The 17,984-nt window shown below is 32.0% G+C and overlaps 1 protein-coding gene across 1 annotated transcript in view; it reads left to right on the forward strand.

The window, feature by feature from the left end:
- Positions 1 to 17,984, forward strand: part of LOC114324307 (ras-related and estrogen-regulated growth inhibitor) — a 365,537-nt gene that overhangs the window by 196,712 nt on the left and 150,841 nt on the right. The window lies entirely within an intron of this gene.

Below are 17,984 nucleotides of genomic sequence, written 5' to 3' on the forward strand. Positions count from 1 at the left end.
GTTGAGTTAAGCTTTCAAATGGTGCCTAAGCTGTCAAGATCAGACATACGCGCGGCTCAGTATAGCCGAAAAACTGAAAAACTAAACTTTGAAAATTTTGGTTTTTCGACAATTACTCAAAATTTCAACCTACGAATTACGCCAATAACTAAGCGTTTGTAGAAGGACTCTAGACGAATCTAACGGTGTATACCTTATATTCGGGAAAATTCGAATTTTATTTTAAGTTATAGGCTTCATAATTATGCTCAAATTTATTTCTTATGGAAAAAACGGTTTTTCAAACTCAATAATTCCTGTAATAGCTTCAGTTATCATACTTGACCTTAGATGCGTAAAATACTACTTGTCAATACGTTTCAAACTCATGTTTAGTGAACAAAATCGGTTAAGCCATTTAGAAGTTATTAAGCTACAAAAGTATAATCCAATTAACGATTATTCCCTAAATGGTTTATGTAGTTGTAGTGGTTACGACGCTAATTTGATCTGGCAACGGGCAATCCAAGTTCATTTACCGGTCATCCCAATATTTTCTTCAATGTATTTCGAATATAAAAAAAATCTAGTGTACATTCGATGGACATTTAGGTGACCATTTATAAAGCTTAACGTGTAATCGAGAAACATTGCATTAAACTTTATACATTTAATTTATAAATAACTTTGAAAAACTCCTGATACAAGAATAAAAAACCGCTAAACGCCGTAAAAATGAGTGGCGCATACAATATTCCAGCTACAAAAGATCTGATATGAATATTACGTGGCGCGAAAATGTATTTTCATTTTGATGCAAAACAAAATTCTAGTTTTATTTTAAAAGATTTTTCCATAATATTTGCTAAATTTGAAGTAAAGGCGCCACAAAAGAGCTTCAAAATTCAAACTGCATCAAATTTACTCTTTTGTGGCGCGTTTTACTTCAAATTAGGCAAATATTATGAAAAAATATTTTAAAATAAAACTAGAATTTTGTTTTGAATCAAAATGAAAATACATTTTCGCGCCACGTAATATTCATATCAGATCTTTTGTAGCTGGAATATTGTATGCGCCACTCATTTCTACGGCGTTTAGCGGTTTTTTATTCTTGTTTCTTATACAATGTCGTTTAAAAGTAGCCACGTCAGTAAACAAAACGTCATTTAAAAAAATTAGGAACTCAACCAATTTGATCAATAATTCACTGGTAAAAAAAAACTTTCTAGGTAGTAGAGCTTGCACACGTCGGATATGAAACGTATACGAAAAACGGCAAGAAAGATTTTTTGTCATAAATTGATCGAGGAACAAGGAAAATTTTTATAAATTTAAGATATTTCAGTGGCGTACTATTTTTTCATACATTTCTAGGTTTTGTGATGACCAAATCTGCAGTTTGTATCGTCTGACTACATTTCTTACACTACATGTATACCGTACTAATTTCAATAATTCGAGATTTCCGAATTGGATTTTTTCAAAAATAAAAAAAAATCTAATGATGATTGAACAAATATTCCCATCCATAACTACCTTGTTTAATTAAAATACACAAAGGGCAATAAGCTTACAATATGAAAAAATACATTTTCCATTAATTGGAAATTGTTTTGATGTTACTGTTCCAAAGCTACCTCTGGTTACAAAGTAATTATAAAAAAAAGTATGTTGATGTAAGTGAATGAAAAGCCACGATTTATCGAAAAAAAAACATTTGCTGATTTATTCCAACTGACATGGAAGGGGCTTTTATGTTATATGCTAACAAATGACAAAGCTAAAATATGTAAAAGCTTTAACAAAAAACAGAATAAAAATTCAAGGAAGTAAATCAAGCAAGTGAAAAAATAGTATGTCAAAGTGTGTAAAATGTATTTAGTCCAGAGAAATAAGATTTTTCTTGTGACACATCCCCCTCCAGGCCGAAACCAAATTTTTTAAGTAGTATGGACATCTATAATAATAGCCAATATGTTTCCTGCAGCCGATTTTGGTGATATACATAGTTATAAACAAATGAAGATTAAAAAAATATAAATTTTCGCTTTTTTTATCTGTTACTAAAACGTGAAGCATTCTAAACAAATTTAAGAATAAGAAACTCATAAACCGTATAAAAAACTTCAATATGGCGTTCGCCGAATATGTCTATCCTTATTGGTTCCTTAGAAAATTGCAAAATAAGTAATAAATTTTGAGATTTTATAAATGTTCATAACTTATGTAAAAAATTAAGTTAGAACTTTCTTATTAAGTGGAATGCTGAGACTTCTTGTGCTTAAATTATATTTTAAATTTCAAAGCAATTAGTTTAAAAGTTATTTAATTTATTTATCCCAAATTCATTTCTTTTGCAACACAGTTACAGTAATACTTCGGACAGTTTATGAAAGAAGGACATTTATACTCTGAACTTAATTTAAAAAAATGACAAAAAGTAATTTTAAACAATGTAAAATTATTTTGCAAAAACATGTCGATTTTTTGCTTACTTACAAACAATTAGAATACCTTTTGAACCGTTACCCGTAGAAAAATTACACTGGTCAACATGGAAAAATGAACAGACACTCTGATGGGTGTTCTTAACTAATTTTGGGTCGCTGAACTCGAATATGACCTCCGTTTTTTTCCATCACCCTCCATTTTTCCGCTCCCCCCTATTCTTGCCAAAATAGTGGTGAAATAGGTAAATTTCGTTTAATTTGCTCATTTCGCCGCGATAAATGCCAACTTATAGATTAAAATTACAGTAAAATAATGATTAAGATTATACCCAACGATAAACATAATTGGAGATCCGAGGGGGCGAAAAAAGGGAAAGAAAGGGGTATTTTTCTGAAAAAAACGTAAAAAATCAGCATTTTTCAGTATTTTTTTTGGAAAAAAAGCGACATTACAGGCCTTTTGCCATTTTTTACACCTTCCCACTACCCCTTTGCACCTTCCTATCTCTCTTTTTCACCCCCCCCCCCCCTTCTCTCTTTTACACTACTTGAATTCGCAAGCAAGCACCTGTCAGTTGCAGTGAGCGTGTTGTTCGAGAAAGACTGTCTCGAAGTTTTTAAAAGTGAGGTGTTTGCGTTTAGCACACGTGTTTTTTTTTGTGCTTCAAGTACATTTCTTTGTAAAGTTTTTGGAGTTACAATGCCGCGTTTTTGTAAGAATGATGTGAATTCTTTCTGTTATATTTGTGGAGAAGTAACTTTTAAGAATCAAAGGAGACCTTTAAATAAGATGGTTCGAAAAGCTTATGAGCATTATTTCGGTTGCAAAGTCGAGGATCAAGACAAGCCATGGGCCCCAAAATTATGTTGCAATAGTTGTTACACTAATTTAAGTTCGTGGTTACGTGGGAAATCACGTCCGATGTCCTTCGCTGTACCAATGGTCGGCGTGAGCCCACTTCTCATGCCGAGGACTGTTATTTTTGTATGAGGAAAATATCTGGATTTTCGCGAAAATCGAAACGTACCATCACTTATCCGAATATCCCTTCGGCAATTAGACCCGTGGAACATAGTAATATGCTGCCTGTTCCCATACCACCCGTAAACTACACCCTAGATGATGAAGAATCAGCAACTGAACAGAATGCGTCACCACTGGAAGAGGAGACCTCACATGGGAGCCAAGATGGAGACTACACGCCTAACGGTTCGAACGAACCACAACTTTTTACTCAGGAGGAATTGAACGACTTAGTTCGCGATTTAGACCTGCCTAAAATAAAAGCTGAGCTTCTTGGTTCACGACTTCAGCAGAAAAATCTCCTGCAGAAAGATGTCAATATTACGTTTTTCAGAAAAAGAAATTCCGCCTTCATTTCTTTTTTCTCGCGAGATGATGATGATGAAGATTTAATTAGCTGTAACAACATTGCAGGACTAATGACTGAGCTAAAAATACCATACGTATCTGAAAACTGGAGACTTTTCATTGATTCCTCAAAAACTAATTTAAAAGCGGTTTTACTTAATAATGGAAATGATCTACCATCGGTCCCTGTTGCCTATGCAACCAGTATGAAGGAAACATATGACAATCTAAGAAAAATTTTGGAAAAAATTAGTTACGATCATCATCAATGGAATGTTTGTGCTGACCTCAAAGTAGTGGCAATATTAACTGGATTGCAAGCTGGATACACTAAATTTTGTTGCTTTCTTTGTGAATGGGACAGCCGTGCTAAAGATCAACATTATGTGCGAAAAGACTGGCCCTTGCGCGTGAATGATATTCCCGGTTGTAAAAACATCGCTTTTGGTGCCTTAGTAGACAAAAAAAAATCATTATACCTCCACTTCACATTAAGCTGGGCCTTTTTAAACAATTCGTTAAGGCTCTAAATAGGGATGGTAAAGGATTCTTATACCTGAAGCAAAAATTTCCGCATATAAGTGATGCCAAAATCAAAGAAGGCGTATTTGTGGAACCCCAGATTAAACAGTTATTTGATGACGATGCTTTCTCCAACAGTTTGTCAAGAAAAGAGAAAAGAGCCTGGGAGTCTTTTGTTTTTGTTTGTCGCAATTTTCTTGGAAACAAAAGGTCAGATGACTATCAACAACGAATTGATGAGCTACTTAAATCTTACAAGGCTTTAGGTTGCAATATGTCATTGAAAGTCCATTTTCTCCACTCCCACCTGAGTTTTCTCCCGGAAAATTGTGGAGCCGTTTCGGACGAGCATGGTGAAAGATTTCATCAGCAGATTGCCCAAATGGAGAAGAGATACGCTGGAAAATGGAACCCTAGTATGTTGGCGGACTACTGTTGGACTCAAATTCGAGAAACACCGGAGGACGCTTACAAAAGGAGAAAAATTTCCAAGTAGATGCAGGTATGTTTTTTTTCAGACTTTTTGATTGCTTAGCCTTATGATTAATTTTAATACTTTTCTCCCCCTCCACCTTGTCTAATCATATTTTTGTCATAATTCTCAGATACAATCAAAACCACATAAGAGTTTGTTTCAAATAAATAGGTAACTTCTTTTTTTTTGTACATCCATATTTATGTTTTTTTTTCTTGTTGAAGAACGAGGGGGCTTTAAGGGGGGAGGGTGAAAAAGAGAGATATGATGATGCAAGGCGGTTCAAGGGGGGTATTGGGAAGGTGTAAAAAATGGCAAAAGGCCTGTAATGTCGCTTTTTTTCCAAAAAAAAATACTGAAAAATGCTGATTTTTTACGTTTTTTTCAGAGAAATACCCCTTTCTTCCCCTTTTTCCGCCCCCTCGGATCCCCAATTATGTTAATTGTTGGGCATAATCTTAATCATTATTTTACTGTAATTTTAATGTATAAGTTGGCATTTATCGCGGCGAAATGAGCAAATTAAACGAAATTTACCTATTTCACCACTATTTTGGCAAGAATAGGGGGGAGCGGAAAAATGGAGGGTGATGGAAAAAACGGAGCTCATATTCGAGTTCAGCGACCCAAAATTAGTAAAGAACACCCATCAGAGTGTCTGTTCATTTTTTTTCAATTTTTTTTGTTGACCAGTGTTATTTTTTCATATTTAGAAAGACCGAATTTTTATGCACATTTAAAAAGAACAACAATAATTGTCCTAGGACAATTAGGGACGAAGTTAGCCCCCTTTTTTTAATTCACATGTCCTTGCAAAATAATTTTGCAATATTTAAAATTATTTTTTGTAATTTTTTTTATTAAATTAATAGTATAAATTTTCTTCTCTCATAAACTATCCAAAGTATTACTGTAACTTCATCATTTTCTGACTTATAGTGTTGCAAAAAAAATTAATTTGGGATAAACAAATTAAATAACTTTTAAACTATTTGACCAATTGCTTTGAAATTTAGGGTATGATTTAAGCACCAGAAGTCTCAGCATTCCGTTTAATAAGAAGGTTCTAAGTTAATTTTTACATAAGCTGTGAATATTTATATAAACTCAAAATTTATTATTTATTTTTCATTTTTCTAAGCAACCAATAAGGATAGACATATTCAACGAACGCCATATTGAAGTTTTTTATACGATTAATAAGCTTCTTACTCTCAAATTTGTTTAAAATGCTTAATTTTGATAATAGACGAAAAAAGCGAAAATTTACCGTTTTTTTTATCTTCATTTGTTTATAAATATGTATATCGTCAAAATCGGCTGCAGGAAACATATTATAGGTTATTATTATAGATGTCCATACTACTCAAAAAATTTGGTTTCGGCCTGGAGGGGGTTGTGTCACCAACAGGATATTTTTTTCCTTTTGTCTCTGAACTAATTTATTTCCTTTTTTCCACCTACCGCTACCGAAAGTATACTTTTCATGACCTGATTGTAGGGAGCAAAGTTGTACTTTTCCTCCCTATGGAGAGAAAGTACTTTTCTTCCCTAGGGAGGAAAAGTAAAAGTGACGTCATGGTATGTCATTGATGAAATAACTTATTGACGCCCTATACAATATTCTATTATCTATTACGTAAGTATCTATACATTTTAATGTTTATTTATAGAGCACCCTGTATTTTGCAGTATGGTGAAAACAGTAAATTGTTAATTTGATTTAATAATGTTTACATTAATAATTTGACTTATATTTGACAGTTGACAGTTATACTGTACCTACTTGTTAGTTTTAGTGCTCTAATAAATTTTGTCAGTTACATAAATAAATTATTTAAAAATGAAAAATTACTTGAGATTTGAGGAAGGTGGAAAAATCATATGTATAACATGGGAGTAAAGTGCCTTTTCCTCCCTTGTTATACAAATAGCTATTACAGATGCTACAAGATGCTACAGATGAAACAAGAGCCGTACTTCTAAAAACCTGCTAAAAAATTCCGTATATCTCTACTGATCTTCCTTTTCATTTTCAGTACAGCTTTTTTTCTTTTCAAACTACGGCATCAAATTCACTCAACCACAAAAAAGTTTATTGTTTTCATATTATTCAAAAAAGGTATTATTGACAAAAGTTTTCTGTGTTCTTAAAAACTTCTAAATTATTCTCGTCGGCTGGAGCGAAGAAGAGCAAAACGAATTTATTAAAGTGAGTAAATTTCTTCTGTTCGTCCAAGGTGTGAGGAAGGAATCCAATAAATTTCACTTTATTCAGAGCCGGGGTAAAATTTGCGTATTGTCGTAGCGGGCGTGCTCGTTTTAACAATGATCCATTAAAAAAGGTAATTTCCGGGAACCGGAATGGGAGCAAAAATTAAAATGCAACAAGTGACAAAACAAAAATAAAAATCATATTTTAATAATATTGTGGCTTATTTCCCATTATAAATAGTTAAAAAAGTGACAAAAGGATTAGTGAGTCGCTATTAATCGTTATACTTATTTATTGTAATTTAATAGATGAAACTATCTATAAGGTGAGATAGACACTAGAATAGGATTATTTGGAGAAAATATTGAGCATATTTTAATCAAATAAATCAAAATTAGGGGGTGTAGGTGTTCAACCACAAATTAAACCACTTAATTTGAAATCTCACATTAATCAACTTCCTACATTTTTCCAGCCAATGGCACTACCATAGACATAGTAAGGGTAGACAAGGCATACTGAGTAAAACATCGTAACGCAGAAGCAGTCGCTAGGTGGCCTATCTATCTCTTTTAACCATGCAACATGCGATCCCGCGCATGTGACAGACAAATATGGCTAGACCACTCAATCTCCCCTGGTTACTTGGGAAATCAAGGCAACATTTTTAGGTTTTCATTTCAGTGTTGCAGCATTGCTTAGAGCAAGGCGAGCTGCAATATAATCACATGTACTGGCAGATGCACAAGTATGCAAGCCAAGAAAGAGAGTAAGAAGAAGATCCTTAATATTGTCTTTACACCTCGACGCACTGAGCGGCCCATACCTTGTATAATCTATTATAGTTATTATTTTTATGACTATTACTCACGGGTAAAGTAATGGGTGTTATTATCTATTGAAAAATAGTGAATAATGAGCATGTTATTAAACGGTCGTAGAAAAAATAAATTATTAATATTAACAATTTATCAATGTATTCAGTTTTGTATCGTCATATTTATCTATAGTCTAAGAGCTAGAGCCGAAAAATCATCGTCATAAGTAATATTGAGTTTGGCATATGAAATGTGTCTATTGTATATTGATAATTATGACCCTTTCAGGCTGACACCTCAGTGGATACAGGAAGTAGCAATAAGGGATGAAAGGGGAAAGTTAGTGTAGTCTTTAAAGGTTTTTCGCCTCCTATTTTGTTAAACCTCCATCGATTTGCATGAAAATTGGTGACTAGTTAGAACATACCTCAGGAAATAAAAATGATTTAGTATCAACTTGCACTTTTACCCTGGGGGTGTATACCACCTTCTCGGGGGTGAAAACGATTTTATTAAAAATAACCCCACAAATCGATAGAGGTACAAATTATAAGTAAAATTTGTTATATCATGTTATTAAAATAAATCAATACTTTTTGAGTTATTAAAGATCAAAGATTTGTCTGTTTAAGAGCACATGCGTGAAGTTACGGATGATAAAAAGAACATATTAATTGTTAGTTACTAAAATATTATTTTTATATTATTTCGATATTATAAATTTAGCAAAAGTGTATCGAAATAATATAAAAATAATATTTTACTAACATACAATTAAATAACATGTTCTTTTTATCATCCGTAACTTCACGCATATCGCACCCTCAGTGCAAGACTGCAGTAACTCAAAAATTTTATGAAAATGAAGTAACCATGGAATTCGATTGTAAACATGCATATCTATCCCCTGTAAAACTTTAGTAACTTTCAAATGCTTAACCGGCTAAATATTACAACAACAACAACAACAACAACAACAACAACAGTTTAACTATTTTGCGTTTTTGAATATGAGTTCCATGTAAAACTGTTGTAACTCTAATGTAACAGAGTTACAACAGTTTTGCACGGAACATTGCAATGGCTTCGATAACAGGCAATGAAAGGCACGAAAAAAGTAAGATATTTGTTATTATCATATCTATATCTGTGGTGTTTTTTTAATATACAGCGTGTCTACGTAATCCATTAACGGCCGAGACGATAAAAAAAGATTTACGAGACCAAACAATTCATGTAAATTATATCTCCTTTGTGTGACATTATATTCTCCATAAGATGTGTGCGATGTCGTTTGACCATTTATTTGTTAGATTGGATTAAAACCACATAAATTAAGACTAATTATTTACGACCAAAAAGTATTTTTTCTCATGAAAGGAAAAACAGTTATCTTAAAACTTGTGTATTGACAATACTGAGAGGTCAAAAATATCTATTCAAAGAACAGCCAAAAATTCAAATGGCCAAAAAGAAAGATTTGGTATACTTATGCTATTCGGGTATGATACCAGAAGCCCACCATAGTTTTTATAAAAATATTTTGGCACAAGATGATGTACGAGAAGAGGACAACAACTACGGTAAAACCAGTCAGCAACGGCCACTAAAAATGAAAGAACTATTGGCCGATATAGAAAGGTGGCCGGTATTGCCAGTTTTTGTAGTCTAGATATTATACCTAATTGGTTTGGGGAATTTTTAAACTGGCCGTTAGTACAGGTGGCCGATGTTGGCAGGTGGCCGGTAACACAGGTTTTACTGTAAAAGTAAATATGTCTACACTTTTTACAATTTTCTCCGTGCAAAACTGTTGTAACTTTGAAATTCTAATACTAAATGTGTAGTGATTAACAATTTTTTCCGTGCAAAAGTGTTGTGACTTTGAAATTCCTAATTTTTTTTGCATTTATATTATTTTATTTAAATTTCTATTTTTGGTTAATGTAATATAGGCTGAAAAGCATGCAAAATCATAATTAAATGTTAATCTAAATGTTAAAATGTTAAATTAAATAAAAATCGTATTTATCTCGAAACTTACTTATTTTGACTTACTGCAGTCTTGCACTGAGGGTGCGATATGCTCTTAAATAGACAAATCTTTGATCTTAAATAACTCAAAAAGTATTGATTTATTTTAATAACATGATATAACAAATTTTACTTAAAATTTGTCCCTCTATCGATTTGTGGGGTTATTTTTAATAAAATAGTTTTCACCCGCGGGAAGGGGTGGTATTCACCACCAGGGTAAAAGTGCAAGTGGCACCAAATCAGATTTGTTTCTTGAGGTATGCTCTAACTAGTCACCAATTTTCATGCAAATCGATGGAGGTTTAACAAAATAGGAGGTGAAAACCTTTAAAACCCTTAAACGCCCAAGGGTGGGTAAAAAATGTTCACCTAATGCGTATTCCGTTGTAACATATTTATTACGTGTTTAAAAATTTTAAAAAAATTATTTATTGTTTTAAAAAGACAGCCCTTTATCGAATGTTAATTTGGTTCTGCCGATATTTTTTAAAATAAAAGTAGCATCTTGAGTTAAATATGGGTGGGCATAAAAAGTACACCCTTGGTAAAACTGGTTACTAAAGATTTCTATATAATTTCATGTTGGTAGGAAGATAATTCATATAATTATCGACGTATAATTACATAATCTACATAATTATCCGCCAATGAGGAGGTTGAAAGGAAGAATGTGCAGAAAATCGACAAATCTGAATTACTGGTTTTTACTGGTATGTTAATTTTGATGTACATTGTAATTTTGTTGTAAAGTTTGTAAATTGTTTACATTAATATTTTAGAAGATGCTGTGTTCATTAAGCAAAAGATTCTTAAGTTTAATCCATTTCTAACAACTCTCAATAAATATATTAGCTATTTTCGAGGTGGACATTTTTTACCCACCCTTGAGCGTACATGGAACCTAAAAAAGGTTGGGCGTTTAAGGGTAAATGACTACACTAACTTTCCCCTTTCATCCCTTATTGCTACTTCCTGTATACACTGAGGTGTCAGCCTGAAAGGGGTCATAATTGTCAATATACAATGGACATATTTCACAGGAAAAACTCCATATTACTTATGACGATGATTTTTTGGCTCTAGCTCTCCGTCTATTATATTTCACACTAATTGATTTATACATGGAAGTTACTTTTGTATTAATGTTGTAGTAATTTATAACATTTTCGTTTTAGTGGCAACGTTGTTCTAGAAATAAAACATATGAACCAATTGACATTGACAAATTTTGAAAAATTAATTTACCCAGCTATAAAAACCGAGTTTACGTAATAATCATCGATTCAAACATGTTCACTTGTTTAGTCGTTTAAAAGTTTTCATTTAAGTTCGCTACAAAAATAAATATTTTTTAAAACATTCTACAATTTTTACATTGTAGAACTTGTATTTATAAATGGCATTGTTAAAAGTAGAAATGTTGATAAATACTCACGCAATTTTAAATCTTACTATTGATAAATAAATAAATTACGAATTTTTAAAGTTTAAAAGGTTGAATGGTCCTAGAAATACTTTTATCTACTCTATGTCATATTATGTATAAGTTTTTAGTTTGTGAAAACTGTCATTATAGATAGCAGTGCGTGAAGGGTTGAAGGGTTAAAGTGTGCGTGAAGTAACAATGTATTTTAAATGGGATTTAGTTTTTCGCACACTTTCAATGGGTTTTTTGGCACACTTTCATATAATCAAATATCCTTAACTATCGCGTTGTCATGGTGATGACAATATGAGCAATGACTTACAACACAATTTTTGACAGTTTTGTAGTTTGAAAGTAGTTAGGATTTTTAAATATCAAAGTTCTAAAAATTGTAGAATAGAAATGAATTCCAGTGACGAAGAGTTACAGTTTTTCTATTTGTTTATCGTAGATAAAATATTGTATGAAATTGTGCGTGAAGTACTTTTATTCCATTTTAAAGTACGTCAAAAAATCGATAATTACAAATTGATTGTGGCTCAGTGGTAGAGCATTAGACTAGGATAGAGAGGTCCAGAGTTCGAAACCCGGCTGTTGCGTATCTTTTTAATTTTTTTTAATAAATAATTAACAGTTAATATACTTGACATTCATAATTTATAAGCTAATTATTATATGTATACTAGCTGACCCGGCAGACTTCGTACTGCCTCAATAAAAACAAACTTTTGTATAAAATAAACTTATAATAAACAAAAGGAATTCGTAATTAATAAACAAAAAATGCTCGATGTGAATGAGGTTTTATTATTATTTTTAGTTAATTACACATGATGTTTGAAGTAATAAAGTTTAGTTAGAAGTAAAAAAAAAAAAGTTTGTAGTGCAACAGTTACAATCTTAAATTTGTTGATCTTATAATGAATATAACAGCTTTATTTTATCTACATTCAAAACAACCCTGTATTTATGATTGGGTTCGGGGTGGTTCCAACTCTATAGGTGTTGATTAAATAAAATAAAATTAAATAAAATTAATGCAATTAGATAAAAATAAATAAAATTAAATGCAAATAAATAAAATAATTTTAAGAAGAAGACTAAGTTTTCACTCTAATGGCATATAAAACAACATAATGCTATTCTACATCCCACCAGAATGAAAACAATAAGAACCTTCTCTGGTTACACCTCCGAGGCTTCTACAATTTGCAAGCCATACGGATGCTGAGACTAAGGAAGATGAGCGAATTCTACAATTTACAATTCACGTCCCATCTGCTCAGCGCGGTAAAGTTCCAACGAGAATGGTTCCCTTTGTACTCTAATCAGAGTAACTGTAAATCAAAAATGAATAACCATTTTCAATTTCGTTGCAAAACGAAAATACAGCCGAACCATATTCTAGTCCAATCAGAGAGTGCATCAAGCACCTCTACCGGTTTCGAAACTTATTAGTCTCTCATCAGGAGGCACATATGCTGCTCTCCCTGATCCAACCAAAACAAACCCCAGCGTGCAGTCCCGGATCGCAACGAACGAAATGGCATAGATGCCCTAGCGGCAACTGCTAACAAAAAGACTAAGTTTTCACTCTAATGGCATATAAAACAACATAATGCTATTCTACATCCCACCAGAATGAAATTCAATGAATGTTGTTTTATATGCCATTAGAGTGAAAACTTAGTCTTTTTGTTAGCAGTTGCCGCTAGGGCATCTATGCCATTTCGTTCGTTGCGATCCGGGACTGCACGCTGGGGTTTGTTTTGGTTGGATCAGGGAGAGCAGCATATGTGCCTCCTGATGAGAGACTAATAAGTTTCGAAACCGGTAGAGGTGCTTGATGCACTCTCTGATTGGACTAGAATATGGTTCGGATGTATTTTCGATTTGCAACGAAATTGAAAATGGTTATTCATTTTTAAAATAATATTAATTTAAATACAATTAAATAAAGCTAAAAAAATAAATAAAAATAATAAATAAATTTAAAAAAATAATAAAATGAAATAAAATAAAAAAAGAATAAATGGAATTAAAAAATGAAATAAAATAAAATAAACGAAAATAAATAAAATACTTAAATTAAATTAAACAAAATTATTTAAAATTAAATAACATTTTATAATATGTTGCTTGTTCTTTTCGTGTGCTCAGAATTTTTCTCCTGCTTACGGTTCCGTTTAGAGATATTTTTTGAAAATTTCGTAAAATTAAAAAATTCATATTTTGCCCAATTTGAGTCCCAAAAACTGTTCCACTTCTCTTCTATGAAATTTGTCGCTCGTTCTTCTTCTGTCCTCATAATATTTCTACGGCTTGAGATATTGTATTTCGGACACCGATTGGGCTAGAGAAAAAATTTTAGTACAGTTCTGCTCGGAATTTAGCAAGGAGTCTACCTACTTAATTTCGTATTTTTCACATCATTATAAACTACAAGTATGAAATATAAATAACAATCTACTCTCAGACCGGTCGAATATACCTGCCAAATTTCATAAAAATCGGTCAAGTCGTTTCGGAGGATTATGGCAACAAACACTGTAAAAAGAGCATTTTATACATATAGATGTAAAATTTTGGTGGCTACTAAAATGGATATATAAAACCGTATAAAACTTCCCTGAACTTCCACAAATAATTCAACATAAAAATCAGCCAAATCGGTCCAGCCATTCTCGAGTTTTAGCAAGACTAACGAACAGGAATTGATTTTTATATATAAGATAAATATTATATATACCATTTTAAATATTTTCTTTGATTTATATGAGTTTAAATCCGCTAGAGAAAATATGACTCTAAAAAAGTCGATTACAAAATTATTTTATGACATAGAAACTGAAACAACAAAATAGTTTATAATTATATATTGGGCCCTATAAATAATGAAACGTTTTATTATAAAAAATTCTTTTTTATAAAAGTGTAATTATTTTTATAACGCAAAAAATGATTTATTTGTAAATTTATTTTTGAAGCTTTATTTATAATTATTTGAATAAATTAAGGGTCGATTTTAATTTAGCAAGTCTCGCATGAAAGCTTTTCCCTTCAACTTTGCAGAAAATAATCGTAAAATCCTTCATAAAGACATAAGTTACCGCAGGAGTTAAAGAGTGTGTGCAAAAATGACTCACTTTCATTATTTAAAAAATGATCCCGTTATATAAATCATATCCTTTCTTGAAAATATCTTTTGTTTTCACCTAAACTTTGATATAAAATTTGTTTCAACCTTAACCGAATTTTATTTTGATATTCGTGTATTGTAATTATTTTATTTTATTATTATGTTGAAATGAAATTTATGAAATTATTGTTTTAAAACAAAATGTCATAAAAGATGATTTTTCAATCCAATCTCTATCTGGAGACTTTACACACATCGTTTTTCAAAAAAATAAGTTTACATTTTATATTTTATTGACAAGTGAGATTGTTTCGTCAAAGGAAAGATTTATTATATCCCAAATTGTATCGTATCCTTAGGGAAATGGTAGCATTTAGAGACGACTGTGATATATGGCCTAGAAGTTGTTATTTTTCTTGAACGATCTGAGGTAAAAAAAATTTACAGGCTTTATTAAAATGATATTGATGATAAAGAAAAGAACACTCAAATAAAACTAGTTTAGAATCTGCCGAAGTTGCTAGAATATATCACTAGCTGTTAAAAAGATATTGTAAAACATTATTGATATTTTTTTATCAATATTAAATAATGAACTTAGTCAGAGAGGGCTTGAAAATCAATTTTCTCTCATAGACCTGGCTGTATCGTAGTCATCGCTATCGAAATTATTCCGATTCGGTCTCTTGTCATTTTTCTCTAAAATTGATTGTTGTCGAGTTATATGCGATTAAAAATTTGAAAGATGCGAAAATAGCCATTTTCAAGACTTAATAACTCGATTAAAAATTTTATAAAATTCAAAAAGTGACCAAATCAAGCATCAAACCCCTTATTTAAGGTCCTGAAGAGATGTTTGTCATTATTTTATTACAAAGCTGTTATTTTTAATTATTAACAATTAGCGCTAGTCCAGCATTTATCGTCGCCCTCGTTAGTGAAATTATTCCGATTTGATTTTTTTGCACAAACTTACTCAAAAATGGTCCTCATATCATGTTTTTAGATAATTTGGGACATTCTGAGCAAAAAAGGTCTCTTGTGATTTTTCTCTAAAATTGATTGTTGTCGAGTTATACGCGATTTAAAATTTGAAAAATGCGAAAATGGCCATATAACTCGACAACAATCAATTTTAGACAAAAATCACAAGTGATCTTTTTTGCTCAGAATAACCCAAATCATCTAAAGAAAATCGTTCGCAATGAAAAAATTATTTTTGTCAATTTGTTTAAAAAAAATTGTTTAAACAATTTTTAGACCACGGCACCGCCCGGCACCCTGTGGATATGTTATAAGGACCTCTTTTTGAGTAAGTTTGTGCAAAAAAATTGAATCGAAATAATTTCACTAACGGAGGCGACGATACATCCCGGTCTATTATTTAACGACAAACAAAGATTTGCTTCTAAAATGTACAAAAAAAATGTCTCGCTCCGTTCCACAAAGAAAGCTGAAGATTAGAAAAGCTGCAGGTAAAGACCAGATGGCAAATTAATTACTGAAATATTGTGGAACAGCAATGATACAACAATTATTAACAACGTTAATTAACAAAGTTATAAAACAATAAAATACCGGAAGAGTGGAGAAGTAGCGAACTAATTCTACTATTCAAAAAAGGAAATACAAAACAGCCAGAAATCTACAAAGGTATAAAAAAAATACAAGTAACTAATGAATCAGAGGATAAGTTTAGCAGATAAACAACAGCTAAAGGTTTTCGTACCAGAAGATCGTGTTCAGATGCAATATTTGTCATATAGCAAATTACTCAGAAATCACTAAAGTTAATTAGATCTGCAATTCTGTGACTGATTGACTTTAAAAAAGCATTACTCAGAGTAAGACTGAAAGATATAATCCATCTTCTGGATAGTAGGAAAGTTTCTCTAGATATCACAAAAACTATTGAAAACATTTACCAAAACAACAAAGTCAGAATAGATGAATAAGTTACAGAACCTATAGACATATGCAGCGGAATCAGACAGGGGTTACTCATTGAGCACTATGCTCTTCAATTTATTCAAGATGAAATCGTTAAAAATTTTAATAAAGAAAAAGGATTCGGAATGGTAAACAAAAAAGTAAAAATACTCTGATAAGCGAGGACGTAATGTTAATAGTAATCAGCAAAAGAACCAATCAGATTTAAAATTAGAAGTCGATGGCATCAGTATTGAACAAATAATGGTAACAAAATACCTTGGAATTACACTGACCAGCTTTGGAGACCTGGATAAAAAAGTGAGGGATCAAGTACATAAAGCAAACAGACTGGCAGTAAAACTACCTAGTCCTGTCGCCAGGGGGGGGGGGTACAACGGCCTCCTTAATTCAGATGGACTTATCCAAGTTTTTTTATGTATTTTGACCAGTAGAACACGAATTTTTTGGGTAACAGTTGATCCGGACGTCGATAAGATTGTTATAAACAAAGAACTTGAGGAATTACATATAACAGCGATTTTTCGCAAAACAAAACATTTTTTTGTATTTTTTGGGTGATTCTCAGCAAGTTCTGACAAGCTTTTTCGTAGGATGCATAGTTTTCGAGATAAACGCAGTTGAACTTTCAAAAAATCGAAAAAGTGCAATTTTTGTACCCGAAAAACTTTTGTTTAAAAAATAAAATAGCAATTCTGCTTACTGCATTTGAAAGTTCAAGTCAAATTCTATCGGTTTTGATTATTTGCATTGTTAAAAATTAAGTTTTTATTTGTTAAACAAAGCCATGGACACATAGTGTTTCCCGTGCCCAATGCATGCGTTTTAGTTTACGTAATCTACGTAGAAATTGTCTGTATGCGCGCCTACTCGTTCGATTTCAAATGGGAAATGCATTGAAAACATCATTCAATCACTATGTGTTTATAGCTTTGTTTAACAATAAAAAAATTAATTTTTAGCAATGAAGGTAATCAAAACCGATAGAATTTGACTTGAACTTTCAAATGCGGTAAGCAGGATTGCTATTTTATTTTTCAATCAAAAGTTATTTGGGTTCAAAAATTGCAATTTTTCGATTTTTTGAAAGTTCAACCGCATTTACTGCAAGCGCCAGTTAACTTGGCGAGACGCATTGCACAGTGGCTTATGGGATGATCATCAGTCTCAGTGTCGTTGTGCGTATTCGCTGTCGCCAAGTTAACTGGCGCTTGCAGTATGTCGAAAACTATGCATCTTACGAAAAAATGCATCTTACGAAAAAACTTGTGCATCTTATGCATCTTACGCATCTTGTGCATCTTACGCATCTTGTGCATCTTATGCATCTTATGCATCTTAAAAAACTTATGCATCTTACGAAAAAACTTGTAAAAACATGTTTTGCTTAAATTACCCAAAAAATACAAAAGAATGTTTTGTTTTGCAAAAAATCGCTGTTATGTGATTCCTCAAGTTCTTTGTTTATAACAATCTTATCGACATCCGGATCGACTGTTACCCAAAAAATTCGTGTTCTACGGGTGAAAATACATAAAAAAAATTGGGTAAGTCCATCTGAATTAAGGAGGCCGCTGTAAACCCACTAGCGACAGGAC

Source organism: Diabrotica virgifera, chromosome 1 (assembly GCF_917563875.1).
Source record: "Diabrotica virgifera virgifera chromosome 1, PGI_DIABVI_V3a".
NCBI lineage: Eukaryota > Metazoa > Arthropoda > Insecta > Coleoptera > Chrysomelidae > Diabrotica > Diabrotica virgifera.